This window comes from Vicugna pacos, chromosome 11 (genome assembly GCF_048564905.1).
Source record: "Vicugna pacos chromosome 11, VicPac4, whole genome shotgun sequence".
Taxonomy (NCBI): domain Eukaryota; kingdom Metazoa; phylum Chordata; class Mammalia; order Artiodactyla; family Camelidae; genus Vicugna; species Vicugna pacos.
The window spans coordinates 11701646-11715005 of record NC_132997.1 but is presented as its reverse complement, the minus strand read 5'-3'; the positions used below and the strand labels follow the sequence as shown (position 1 = coordinate 11715005).

The following is a 13360-nucleotide window of genomic DNA, read 5'->3' as shown; positions in this document are numbered from 1 at the left end:
CAGGTTGCCAGTGCAAAATCCCCAAATCAATTGTCTAGCTCAACATCTAAAATTTTTCTAATCTACGTTGGATTTGTATGGATAAGTGAAGTTGTTTGCTAAGAACTCAAGACCAGGTTTATAATACAGGCTGATTTAGCTCAGCAGGTCCTCCCAAGCTGAAGCTCTGCCAGAGGGCGGGGCCAAGGGGAGAGGGCGGGTCCTGCCCTCCCTGAGCTGACAGTTTCATGGCAAAGACCTTCACCAGGTGAAGGAATTGAAGTTTCTTCTAAGAAAATTGGGTCTGAAGATTCCAAAAAGCGTGGGAGTGACACAATCCAATTTGTCTAATGTAGGGAAGAGTGGCTGTGGGGCCACTTGGGAGACTCGTGAGTCCAGGTGGGCAGTGTTGGTGGCTTCCACTTGAGCGGTAGGACAGTCAGTGGGTAAAAGCGAACAGATTGAAGGCATGTTTTGATGGTTAAAATGAAAGGATCAATGCTGTCTGTGAAGGTAGGATGGAGTAAGGCCCAGGTTTCTGGGTGGATTAATGAGTTAAATAATGGTCCTGCTGTGTTCTGAGGACGGAAAGCTGCAGAGGGAGTTCTGGGGGAAAACTGATGAGTTCAGCTGTGGGTAATGTGAAAAGGTATTAGATGTGTGATCTGGGAGCTCTGGTGAGAGCCAGTAGTGAGTAGGGGGCGGGGAGAGAGACTTTCAAATCATTTTGTCTTCTGAACATACATATAAGATTGAGTAATGACATAACCCCTTTATATTCTGGATTTAAAACCCAGTAACATTTTGCTATATAGGCTGCAGGGGTTCTCAATTTTTTAATAGAAATAAAACAAATTGAAACAAAACAGTGGAGTTAATGAACATCTTAGAGTTCATGTGTGTCCTTGTATGTATTTTGATTTCTCATCTGTTTATAAACATAATCTACAAAAAGTTAACTTGCTTAGCATAACTTTTAAATAGAGGGACGTGACACACTCTGTTGGTGGCTCAAGGTGATTTCTTGGGCAAATTATGTAGCCTCTCTGTGCCTTAGTTGCATCTTCTGTGACTGCCCCCGGGCCCCTCATCACAGCTGATTCCCTAGAATAGATGTTGGGAGGGAGGCTGCTGAAGGGAGTAAGAGGTGGCAACTGCTAGGGACACTGAAGAGAGAGACAAAAACAGATTAAAGCCGAGAAACTGAGTGCTAATACACTCAAAGGAGAAAGAATCCCGCAGTGTTTTGAGCCACTTAGCATAAGGGAAACAAAATCACGTGGATCCAAACTCTTGAGCATATGAGTATTGTGGGTGGGAGGGTGTCATCAGAAAAGGGTTGAGAAGAGGCCTTTTGGTTTCCCTTAACGTTTCCAGTAAGGATGGGGCACAGAAGCGAAAACCACCCGCTTCACAGTAGAAAGTGCTGTTTTGTGCAAAACTGACGAAGGTTGGAGACCAGTGATCAGTTGTGCTGGCAAATGAAGAGACTTCTGGATTGGGGCACTTGCTGTGACTTCCAGGTGACCTGCTGGCTGGGGGCTGTGAGGCGGGCAGTAGGTTTGCAGTGTGACCTGGGCATAATCCCTGGCTCTGAGGCCCCTGCAAGTTTCTGCAGCGGCTGCTCTTGCCCTGCGATGGGAGGGCATAAAAGGGCATTGTAGCACACGAGGGCAGGAAGGGGCTGCTTTAAAAGCAGACATGTAGCCTCCTGCAGCTGCAGACCTGCAGGCAGTTTGGTTCATTGTCGTGGAGAGGACTTTGGAGGCCTTAGCGTCGTCTTAAGACTTGTTTTCCCTTGGGGACCGGGTTTGCCTTTGCCTATTAATATTGAAGGTTTGGGCTTCTGGCAAAGCTGTTTTCAGAGATGGGTATATACGTAACATATCGTATAAAATAAAATGTTTTTATTTAATATGTGGGACTTTGCAGTTGTTGGGAACAGCTCTTTTGACCTGGTCTCCACGGAGGACACTAGAGGTCGGCAGAGCGTGCGGGAGGGCAGGCAGCCTGCAGTGCTGCTGCGGGGGGTTCTCCCCAGCATGGTGCTCTGCTGAGTTCACTCTTCTCTGAGTTTGGTTGCCAGAGGAGCAGACAGCATAGTAATGAGTTCTGGTGGGATTGTATAATGACAGGAAGAAAGAGGGAGCCGTAGTTCTTCTGGACTACTACACTCTTTGGGTTCCTGATCCAGTGTGTCCCATTACAGAATTGATGAGTTGTGTCTATTCTGGGACTTGATTGAAATAAACGTGCAGCCTGAATGTTAAGAGTTATGTTTTATTTGTCAGGAGGACTCGAGCCAGGATGACCGCCTCTCGGAACACTCTGAGGGACTGCTCCCAAGAGTAGGGGAGAAGCTAGGATTATATAGGAGCTTTACAACAAAGACCAGGTAGTTAGAACAATAAAACATTGCTTGTTATCTAAAGAAAGCCAGGTATCTCAAGTTCAAGAATTTAGTGCTTTTCAATATATGGGAGGAAGCCAACATTTGGGCTCACTGAATATATTCTTTAGACAAGCACCTAGCTATCTAGGGCCAGTAATCTGTCCTTTCTTATTCTGAGTCTGCTCAGAGGGCACCGTTGTGAGTGGCTGCAGGCCTGTTTTCACTGGGGTGCGGCAGCAGTCGCTGATGACTTGTTTTCAGCATTCTTTGTTTAGTGACATGGTTGCAGTATTTTCATTCACATTGTAGTATTTTCGTTCACAGAAAATTATGATATTACCCTGATTATGGATAATCTGGAACCTTGGAAAGGAACCGAGATGGAATTACTGCAGGTAACTTCTACTTTTATAAGCCGTGTGCAAACATGAACACGGAGGAAGCATACAAAAGGATTCGGTGGTGAATGGGAAGGGTTTCTGCATGTTACAGGAGAAGGCAAGGCAGAATTCCTCTTCTTTGTGGGCAGGGACGTGAGTCCAACTTTCCTTTCTGAAGTGCTTTCTGAGAACTGTTTATGGTAATTAAGGAACATAGACAAACGGTGGCACACATTGCATTTAAGAGCTGGCCGGCTTCAAACTTGGGTATTGGACAGGTGGATTTCATAGGCAAGTGTTCAGGTGGATGGGACAGAGATGGAGCCCAGGCCTGGGGCCATATTCACGTTGAAATCGCCATTACCTCACCATAGCGCCTTGGACTAGAATGTAACCACTCTTAACCTTTTGGTGAATCTGTGAAATGGGCATGATAATATTCGTTACTTCCTGGGATTGTTGTAAGTTCTAAAGGGTATTATAGCACACATGAAACACTTAACACACTGGCACTTAGCAGTTTACACTTTGTGCGGCCACCAAGCTTGGCATGTGTCAGAGCCGTAAAGGCAGTATTTATCTGTTGAGGATGCACTGGTAGCCCCTTGGCTAGGTTGTGAATTTGGTGATTTCCTTTAATACTTGTAACTCTGTGTTCCATGGGCAGTTATTTTCATAGACAGATGAGGAATCTCAGGGTAAAAAAGACTATGTAATTTGCCCAAAGTCAGACCATAATTTTGGGTGCAGGGGCCTCGGTTCAGCATGGGCCCCTGGGCCTTGTGCCTTCTCCGTTCAGCACCAGAGCCAGATGTGGGCTTGGCTGTTTCCCTGCCCAAAATATCCGGCAGGCCGCAAGACACAACTGGCCCCGTGCTGCTTGAGCAAAATCTCCGGAGGAGAGGCAGTTACAAAAGGGATAAACATAAAAACAGACGACAGCAAACTGTGATCAGCTCTGAGAAGGAAAGGAACACGTCTCGCCCTGCAGAGCTGGGAGCTTTCCCGTCGGGCTGCTCTGGGGGCGTTCATCTCAGCTTAACAAACTCTGCTGCTGCACCAAGGCAGGAAGGCAGGGCGCGTGTGGCCAGATAGACAGGGCCTCGTTGATCTTACTCATTCCCCATTAAGCGACAGCTGTCTCGGGCACTTAACTAATAAACAGATGTTGGCCATAATCATCACGCATTTTGACTGGTAGCTTTATTGGCGCCAATTTTGAGAGGAGGTCATTGAAGCTGGGGAGTTTGCTGCATGCCCGTGATTACCATGGAAATATTCCCACTGGTCTTTCAACCTTGACTGGTGTGGCTGTCATGTCCCGGCCCTGTGAATGGCATCGTGTAGCTTCTCCCAAGTGCCACAAATGACTTACATTGATATGCTTAATTCGTAGGAAATGGTATGCGGTAATAAGGGAAAAGAGGCAGTAAGAAATTGTTTGGAAAACTAGAAAAAAACCTATTCTTTCCCGGCTGGGGGAGCGTACCCTGTATCACCCACCCTAATCACTGCCTGTCACCTCCTTCCTGCCGACTCCATGTTCAGAAGCCACTCTGAGCCTTGGGAGAACATTTTGCCTCATGAAACTTTTGACTAGGTCCCGTGACTTCTCTGTCCCTGGTTAACTCTCTCTTCAAAGCCATGTAAATTTTTTGCAGGCTCCTCCACTCAGATGTAAGAATAGCCTCTTTAAACTTCTTGATGCAGCTCCGTAATGAAGATCTTGCGAAGGAAACATAGCCAAAACCTGGGAGTTATGCACATAGTGACTGCAACCTCAGCACTTTGTTAGTTCAGAATCAGAGGGGTGAGTGACTCAGGAAAGGCTTTTTTAAGGTAACAAGGGGAAAGTGAAAGGACGCAGGCTGTGTGAGAAAGAAACATCTCGGTCATAGCCAGCAAGGCACCTGTGTTCAGGATGGGGTGTGGCGAGTGCAGAGTTCTCACTAAGAAAAGAGTGGTGTGATGGGAGCGAGGACAGTTGGGTACTTTATTGGGGAGGAAAAAAAGTGGGCTGTACATTTCCTTGTTGAACAAGAGGATTGTGACAAGATGTGCTTGTATTTTGGAGAGAAGGGTTTTGTGGGGACAGGCCTAGGAGTACGCTGTATGGCTGGGGAGTCAGCACAACAGAGAAACACAGAGAACCGGGCAGACTCCAAGACCCATGCTGGGGGAGAGGCTGCCTGCAAGCTGGAGCCCTGGAGGCTGCTTCTGTCCCTTAGCTGGGGTCTCAGTCCTCCCTTCACAGACCAGTCCTGTTGATAGAAGAATAAAAAAACGTTGGGCATGAGAAGGGCTGTGTCCCAGGCTTTTGTTGAGTCCCTGGGATGTGCCCCACCAGATTTTGTTCCTTGACTTCATGCAGTAAAGAATTCAAGAGCAAGCCAGTGTTGAGTAAAGGTATATTTATTCAGAGAGATACATTGACAGGCAAGAGAAACTTCACGAGGTGTGGGGGTTTGATGCTCAGATTAGAAGTAGGTACACACTGCACAGACAGAGTGTGGGCCTTCACCAAAGAGGGAAAGAGAGTGGTGACCGCGAGGTGGCGCTGTGTTGCTTGTTTTCTTGGGCTTGGTGGTTTCATATGCTAATAAGTAGAAGGACCAGCCTTAGGGCAAGGGGCTGGGATTTCCTGGGAGTTAGCCTTTTCCCACCCTTTGACCTTTTGTGGCTATCATTGGGACTGCCATGTTGCCTGGGGCATGTTATTCACCACGTTACTATTACAATGGGTGTTTACTGAATCTCAAGATCTGCTAGAAGTTAAATCTCTTCATCCTGAGCCTCAAGGCCTTTTGGGGGTTGAATGCTTCACCATTTTGATGTCAATTGCTGTGGCCTTCCTTGAATGGCTGTGCTCTTCCCCCTTCCATCCTGTATCACTGTGATGACACAAAGACAGTAAAGGCTGGGCCCTAACCGTGCTCCTGCATTTAAGGGAGGGAAGTGTGGGGTGGGCTTATGATGACTCTGAGTGGTGAGAAGGATGTTTCAGATTTTCTCACGTGAGACATGGGGATCTGCCAGCAGCCTCCCCAGATTTATCTCACGGGCATTATCCCTTGTGTTGTTATGGAAACAACAGGCCAGCCAAGAAACAAGAATCACACAGAGGGTTGGAGTACTGAGATTTATTACGCTGGCAGGCTCAGAGAGGTTTCTTTTCCAAAGCTCTGAGCACCTCCAAGATGTGCACATGAGGTTTTATAGGATTAATTACAAGTATGGGGCTATTAGCCAATAAGGCTCAAACAACAAAAAGCAAGGAATCAGTACACTGAAGCTTATCAATTTGGAACAGATCCCGTTACTGACAAATGTTGACCTTGGATATTCGGGTTAGCTTATTAGCCCAGTAAACTGACACTAAACTTCAGATTTACCAGGTATCCCAGCAAAACTTAGATCAGTAAACCGACACTTATCACACTTAGATTTGTGACTTAACTTGTTAGACCAGCTGTGGTTTTCCTTCACAGTGTCACTTATCTTTTCTATTTTTCTTTTTTGCTTTTTTTAAGTATTTAATCCAAATTTAATATCAGGGTTCTTTAGGAAAGAAATTTCTCTTTTTCTTTTCTTTGGTGATCTTTTATGGGGGCAGGTAATTAGATGTATTTATGTGTTAGTGGAAGCCCTGGGGCTTGAACCCAGGACCCCGTGCACGCTAAGCACACGCTCTACCACCCGCCCCATCATCTTTTCTTTTTGGTTTAGCTGCCAAGAATCCTACAGCTGAATTTCTAGTCAGCCTTTAACACTTGCCCTGACTTCATGGAATCCATTTTTATGAGTTTATCTCCCCCTGGTTTCATTTAAGTATTGAATATCCATTTTCTCTTCACTCTCAGGTTTGCCTTTTTGTTGTTAAGGTTGTTAAGCTGTTTTTAAAAGAATTGTTTAAATTCTCTTTAGCAAGAGGCTGAATGTGAATAAATATGTAAACAAACAGCACAATTAAATGCTTTTATACATTCTAAGCTGTTTAGTAGTTAGTTAAAACCGAATTGAATATTAAAGTGATAACATTTTAGAAATATTTTTTAATTTTTTAGAAAGATATAGCTGATTTAAAATATGATATTAGTTTCAGGTGTACAATAGATGCTCCATTTATAGTTACTGTAAAACATTGTCTGTATTCCCCGTGTTGTAAGATACATCCCTCTAGCATGTTTACATTTCATGTTGCAGTTTTTATAAGAAAGTTGGGTAACGCAGAGCCTGGGACATGGCTGTGTCTGACCCAGGTTCACGCTCACCCTGCCTGTCAGAGCTCAGGCCTTCACTAGTTTCTGCAGGGGAGAGAGTGGAGGCAGCTCTCATCAGTGCTGGCACCACCCTCTGAGTGGCAGTGACAGCAGTGATTGTGTGTGGAGGTGCAAAGTGTTTTTCCAAGAGCTTTATATGCGTTTCTGAATTTAATAATAAAAGCCCTCCTGTGAGGAAGCGTTTTAAGCTTTTAATGTATAATACATCTTATTTTAATATTGATAGATTTCAAACCACCGGAAAATTTACAGGAGTAGTAAAATAAAAGCTTAGATACAGTTCACCTTAAAGGGCACTATTTGACTTTTTGTGTCTGGCTTTTTAGCATAAAGTTTCAAGGTTCATCGATATTGTAGCCTGAATTAGTACTTTATTCTTTTTGTTTGATAATATCATTTTCCTTTTTTTCGTTTTTGGTCTATTTAAAAATATTTTCATTGAAGTCTAGTCAGTTTATAATTTTGTGTCAGTTTCTTGTGTGCAGCACAACATTTCAGTTAAATAGGAACATACCTGTATTCATTTTCATACTCTTTTTAAACACAAGATACTATAAGATATTAAATATATTCTCCTGTGCTATACAGTATAAACTTGCTGTTTATTTGTTACATACTCAGTATCTGCAAATCTTGAACTCCCAATTTATTCCTTCCCACACCCTCTCCCCTCTGGTAACCATAGTTTGGTATCTATGACTCTGTGTCTGTTTCTGTTACGTAGATAAGTTTATCTTTTTGTTTCTTTCTTTTTTTTTTAGATTCCACATGTGAGCAATCTCATATGGTATTTTCCTTTCTCTTTATAGCTTACTTCACATAGAATGACATTCTCCAGGTCCATTGATGTTGCTACAAATGGCATTATTTTATTATTATTTTATGGCTGAATAGTATTCTATTGGACAAATATGCTACAACCTTTTTATCCAGTCATCTCTCAGTGGACATTTCGGTTGTTTCCATGTCTTGCTATTGTAAATAGTGCTGCTGTGAAGATTGGGGTGTAGGTGTCTTTTTGAATTAGGGTTCCTTCTGGATATATGCCCCAGAGTGGCATTGCTAGTTCATATGGGAGGTCAATTTTTTGTCTTTAGAGGAACATCTATACACTTTTCCACAATGGCTCCACCAAACTGAATTCCCTCCACAGTGTAGGAGTGTTCCCAATTCTCCGCAGCCTCTCCAGTATTTATTGTCAGTGAACTTCTGAATGATGCCTATTCTGACTGGTGAGAGGTGATACTTGATTGCAGTTTTGATTTGCATTTCTCTGATAATGATATTGAACATTTTTTCATGTGGCTACTGGCTATTTGTACGTCTTCATTGGAGAAATGTTTCTTTAGGACTTCTGCCAATTTTTGAATTGATTGTTTGTTTTTTTTCATATTAACTGTAAAAGCTGCTTACATATTCTGGGAATTAAGCCCCTAGCAGTTTCATTTATTGCAAATATTTTCTCCCATTCCATAGGTTGGTTGTCTTTTTGTTTTGTTTACTGTTTCCATAGCTGTGCAAAAGCTTGTAAGTTTAATTAGATCCCTCTTGTATATTTTTGGTTGTTTTTCTATTGCTTGAGTAGACTGATCTAGGAAAACATTGCTGAGATGTATGTCAGATGTTTTGCCTATGGTTGCTTCTAAGAGGTTTATAGTGTCTTGTCTACATGTTTAAGTCTTTAACACATTTTTAATTCTTTTTTGTGTATGCTGTGTGGCAGTAGTCTAGCTTCAATGATTTACATGCAGCTGTTCAGTTTTCCCTACACCATTTGCTGAAGAGGCTGTCTTTACTCCATTGTATGTTGTCACCTCCTTTGTCAAAGTTTCAATGACCAAAAATTTGTGGGCCTATTCTTGGTAATTTTGTTTATCCGTTCATTGATGGATGGATATTGTTAGTAATTGTTGGCTACTCTGAATGATACTGCTATGAATATTGATGTGAAATTTTTTATGAGAATATGTTTTCATTCTTTTGGCTGTACATTTGGCCCGCCATATCTGTAGTTTCCACTACATGGATCCAGATGGCTGATTGTAAAGGGACTCGAACATCCTTGGATTATGGTTTCCAGGGTGTGGGGTTCCTAAAACCAACCACCCAAGGGTATTGAGGGATGACTCTACATATAGGAGTGGAATTGCTGAGCCATATAACTCTAAGCTTTTGAGGAAATACCAGACTTCTCCAAAGAAGCTGCACCATTGTCCCTTTCCCCTGGCTGCATATGAGGTTTCTCTGCCTCCTGAATGACATTTGTTATTGTCCATGTTTTGGCTATAACCATCCTAGTGGGTGTAAAATGAGATTTCATTTTGTTCTTGATTTTGCTAGTGATGCTGAGCATCGTTTCATATGCTTATTGGCCGTTTGTATATCTATTTAAATTCATGGTAAATGTAAAAATTGTGTCTATTTCCTTGTATTGTTCAGTTGAAAGCATTCGTTATATATCCTGGATACTACTCTCTTATTAGATACATGCTTTGCAAAATTTTTCTTCTATTCTGCAAACTGTCTTTTCACTATATTTTTTTTAAACATTAAAACAATTCCTTTACAGGGGAGGTAGATAGATGAAATGATTTATTTTATTTTTCTTGCTAAGCACGCCCTCTCTGACTTGAGATAACAATTTCCCCTGTCATTTCACTTTCTTGATGATGTCCTTTGTAATAAAAAGATTTTAATTTTGATGAAGTCCAGTTTATCTGCTTTTTTCTTCTATCACTTGTGCTCTTGGTTTTGTATCTAGGAAACCAAAGCCTATCCTAGGCCCAAAAAGATTTATACTGTGTCTTCTTTTAGAAAGTTTATAAGTTTAATTTTTACATTTCTGTCTGTGATCTGTTTTGAATTAATTTTATTTGTTATATAAAATATGGGTGTTCAGATTCCAGATTGATTCTTTTGCCTGCAGATACCCAGCTGTCCCTGCACCATTTGTTGAATAGACTATTCTTTCAATGGAGTGTTTTTGGCCCCCAGTTGGAAAACTGTTTGTAAATGAAAGTTTTCCCCGTGGGTTTTTATTGTGTCTCTTAAATTTATTTATCCAAACTTATGCCAGTTTCATACTGACTTAGTGCTATAGAATTTTAGTACACTTTAAAGTGAGTCCTCCAACTTTACTCTTCTTTTTCAAGGTTGTTTTTGCTGTCCTGGGCCCCTTGCACGTCCATATGAATTTTGGGTTCAGTTTTTCAATTTTTGCAAAGACGTTAGCTGGAATTTTGATAGGGATTCCACTGAATATATAGATCATTTTGAGGAGTCTTAACATTTTTAATAATATTGTCAATCATTCCATGAAAATGGAATGTCTTCCATATATGTAGATCTTTTAAAATTTATTTTGGTAATACTTCAAATAGTTCAATGTACAAATCTTGTAAATTTTTGTTAAATGTATCTCTCACTTTATTCTTAATGCTGTTGTAAATGGAAAGGCTGAGTTTCTTATGGGTGGTACTATATATCAATCTTCTTATTTCTAGAATTCCTTCACAGCAAATACCCTAGGTATATATTTGCTACATAAATCTATCCACAACTATTCCACGCCCCGTGTTATAAGAAACCAAGACCCAAGGTAAGCTACTTGAAAACACCTATGTGGAAGTGAGAAATGAGACCCATGGGTGGGGCTTTTGCAGATGATACAGAGAGCTTATTCAGAATGGCTTCTTCTTAATTCCTTTTAAACAACCCTTTCAGTGTATTTAGTCAGATACATTAAGATTATGCCCTTTTGATGTGTGGAGTAGCTAAGACTATAATTTTCAAATAAATTCTAGTGAGAGTGTTGTACTTGAAACCTAATTTGCATCAATCTTTGAAGATTTATATTTCAGGAGATTTGACTAAAGAACACCTATCTTTATTCTGTAACGAGGACTAAATGCTCAAGCAACATGTAAGAGTTTGAGCAAACTGCCCCCGCCCCGTAGTGCTGGGTAGCTGCAGCTGTAAATGGAGTCAGCGCTTACCTCTCCCAGTACGCTAGTGCTGATCTTCTCAAAGTGGTTCGTCCAACAGTTTGTCAGTAGTCTGTTGGACAAAGTCATAAAACATTGATTGAAGGTTGCTAGAATGCAATATATTCTTACTAATATTAAGTAAGCACACATTGAGTGCTTACTGTATGATGGAATTGTCCCTCAGTCTCACATGAATATTATTTCTCTTAAAACCTCATATATTTCCTTGTTATTCTCACTTTACAGATAAGGAGACTGAGAATTAGGTCTTCTCTCTTTTGGGGGGAGCTCATTATCAATGATGGGAAGTTGTAAGGAAAAAGATATTGATTCATCATGAGAAAACATTTTTGTGAGAGTCAGCAATGAAGATGAACACTGAAGAATGTGATCATTGTTCGAGTGAGACAAGCCCTGGGTTGTGAGGAGTCAGCATCCCTGTCCTGGACACGGCACGTGTAGAGCTGCGTGGTGGGTGAGGCAGCGCGGCCACGCAGGGAACGCGGATGCTGGGGTCTTAGGCTGTGCTCAAGCCCGGTGGGGCTTTCTCCTAAGGGCAGTGCACCATCATTGACAGATTTTAAGTAGGAGAGTGGGGTGCTCTCGTAGTTCACATTTGTCTTGTAGAATGCTTGGAAACATTTAGAAGGCTTGGCAGGAGGTGATGTGATGAGTCAGAGTAGGGTGGCTGTGAGGTGTAGCAGTGTTCAATTTTCAAGTGGTTTTCAGGCCCAGGGTTGTGGCTTAGTAGCCGTGTCAGTTTGAATGACACACGCAAGGAATTGAAACAATTTATCTAATCAATTGAAGCAGTGATGTACCCAATTCCCAGGACTGTTGTGGAGATCCAGAGAGATACACTGTGCAGTGTGCAGCGTGGTCTCCAACACAGAGTCAGTGCTGAGTGAGTGCCAGTGAGTATCTGGTAGGTCAGTTGAGGGTGGTGGTACTCTGTGACTGAGGATATCTGGTCCCTGAAGGAGGGGTCCATTCACATCTGTGAGTAATGGGCCTGAGTTGGGAGACGCAGGGAGACCTTACCCCCCGACCAGAGGCCCTGGGCAGGACGGCTATGGGAGGAGCACCGTGAAGTCAGCTCTTTGCAGGTTGAGTTGGGAGTGCCCTTGAGATATCTAGGCAGAGTCACGAGCTTAAATAGGAGGTCTGGGCCCAGGCTGTGCATTTTCCTAAAATCTCAACTCCTGAGGACGCCGAAGTATTGATCACTGAAAGTGAAGTCATACTTTAAAGCACAAATGAATAGTAGTATCATCACTGTCAACAAAGCTCACGTCTATTTATTCATCACTCACTTTGCTAATTGGGTACTTACACAGCTCACTTCACCCTCCTCCCGTGGGCTCCGGCTCCACAGAGAAGAGCTGGTGTGTCTCCTTCTTTTCCAGAAGAAGACACATTTAGCTTGTAGCCTTCTGTACCTTGCCAGACTTAGGATATTAGTGTGTTGGTTTAATTGTATTTTCTGTTGGCCATGTCCTGACAGGAGAGAAATTTTACCTCATGGTCATGTTTCAATTAGCTGTTACTGAGACTTGCTGATCTGATACATAGTGTATGTATTATATTAACTTTGTAGAGTAGTTACCATTTTTCTGTCTTTGCCCTTTAATTTTGTTTGCCCCTTCAGTGTTATATCCTTTTTGGGGCCTTACTTTTTTTTAATTAAATAATGTCTGTTAGCAGTTAAGAAAACAAAAGCAAAGAAAAAATGCACATGAGAGCTAAATTTAGAAAATGTCTAGTGTGTTTTCTGTCTCGGCAATGGAGGGTTGTAGAACCTCTTGGAAACCTTCATTAGACAAGTTTCTTAAAATGCTGATTGAGAAATAAAACCTTCCTTCCTCATCTTTCAAGCTGCACAACTAATTGTCAAGAAAGGGGAAATCCTCAGAAACCAAGACAAACGAGAAAACAGGGATTCTGGGAGATAAGTGAGCGTTAGAATCCGTGGTGTGCTGGTTGGCTCCTGAACTGATTTTCAGTTGCCTTGACAGGAGGGCAGGAGGTTAGCCCCAGGCCTCTCACATTAGGAGTTGGATGGGTGATCATATAATGGGCCTAGCCCATCCTGAGAATCTTGGTTTATTAAAGGGTGAAAGGGGAAAAAAAAAATTCCTCAAGACAAGAAAGTAAGGAAAGTCAATTTTGTTGGAAGAGGGGAAAAATAACAAATCCAAAATAAGGATATAGTTTAAAGCTGTTCTGGCATGAGAGTGACCACAAACTCCTGGCAGAAAAGCACAGCTACTCCTTGATTGATAAGTTGTGTTTTGAATGAATCAGTGAACAGCTATTCCAAAAAAGGCCTCCAGAGTCTTGTGG

At 42.1% G+C, this 13360-nt stretch overlaps 1 protein-coding gene across 3 annotated transcripts in view; it reads left to right on the top strand.

The window, feature by feature from the left end:
* Positions 1-13360, top strand: part of LOC140699627 (trafficking protein particle complex subunit 9-like) — a 217169-nt gene that overhangs the window by 146302 nt on the left and 57507 nt on the right. The gene's annotated exons all lie outside the window — the stretch shown is intronic.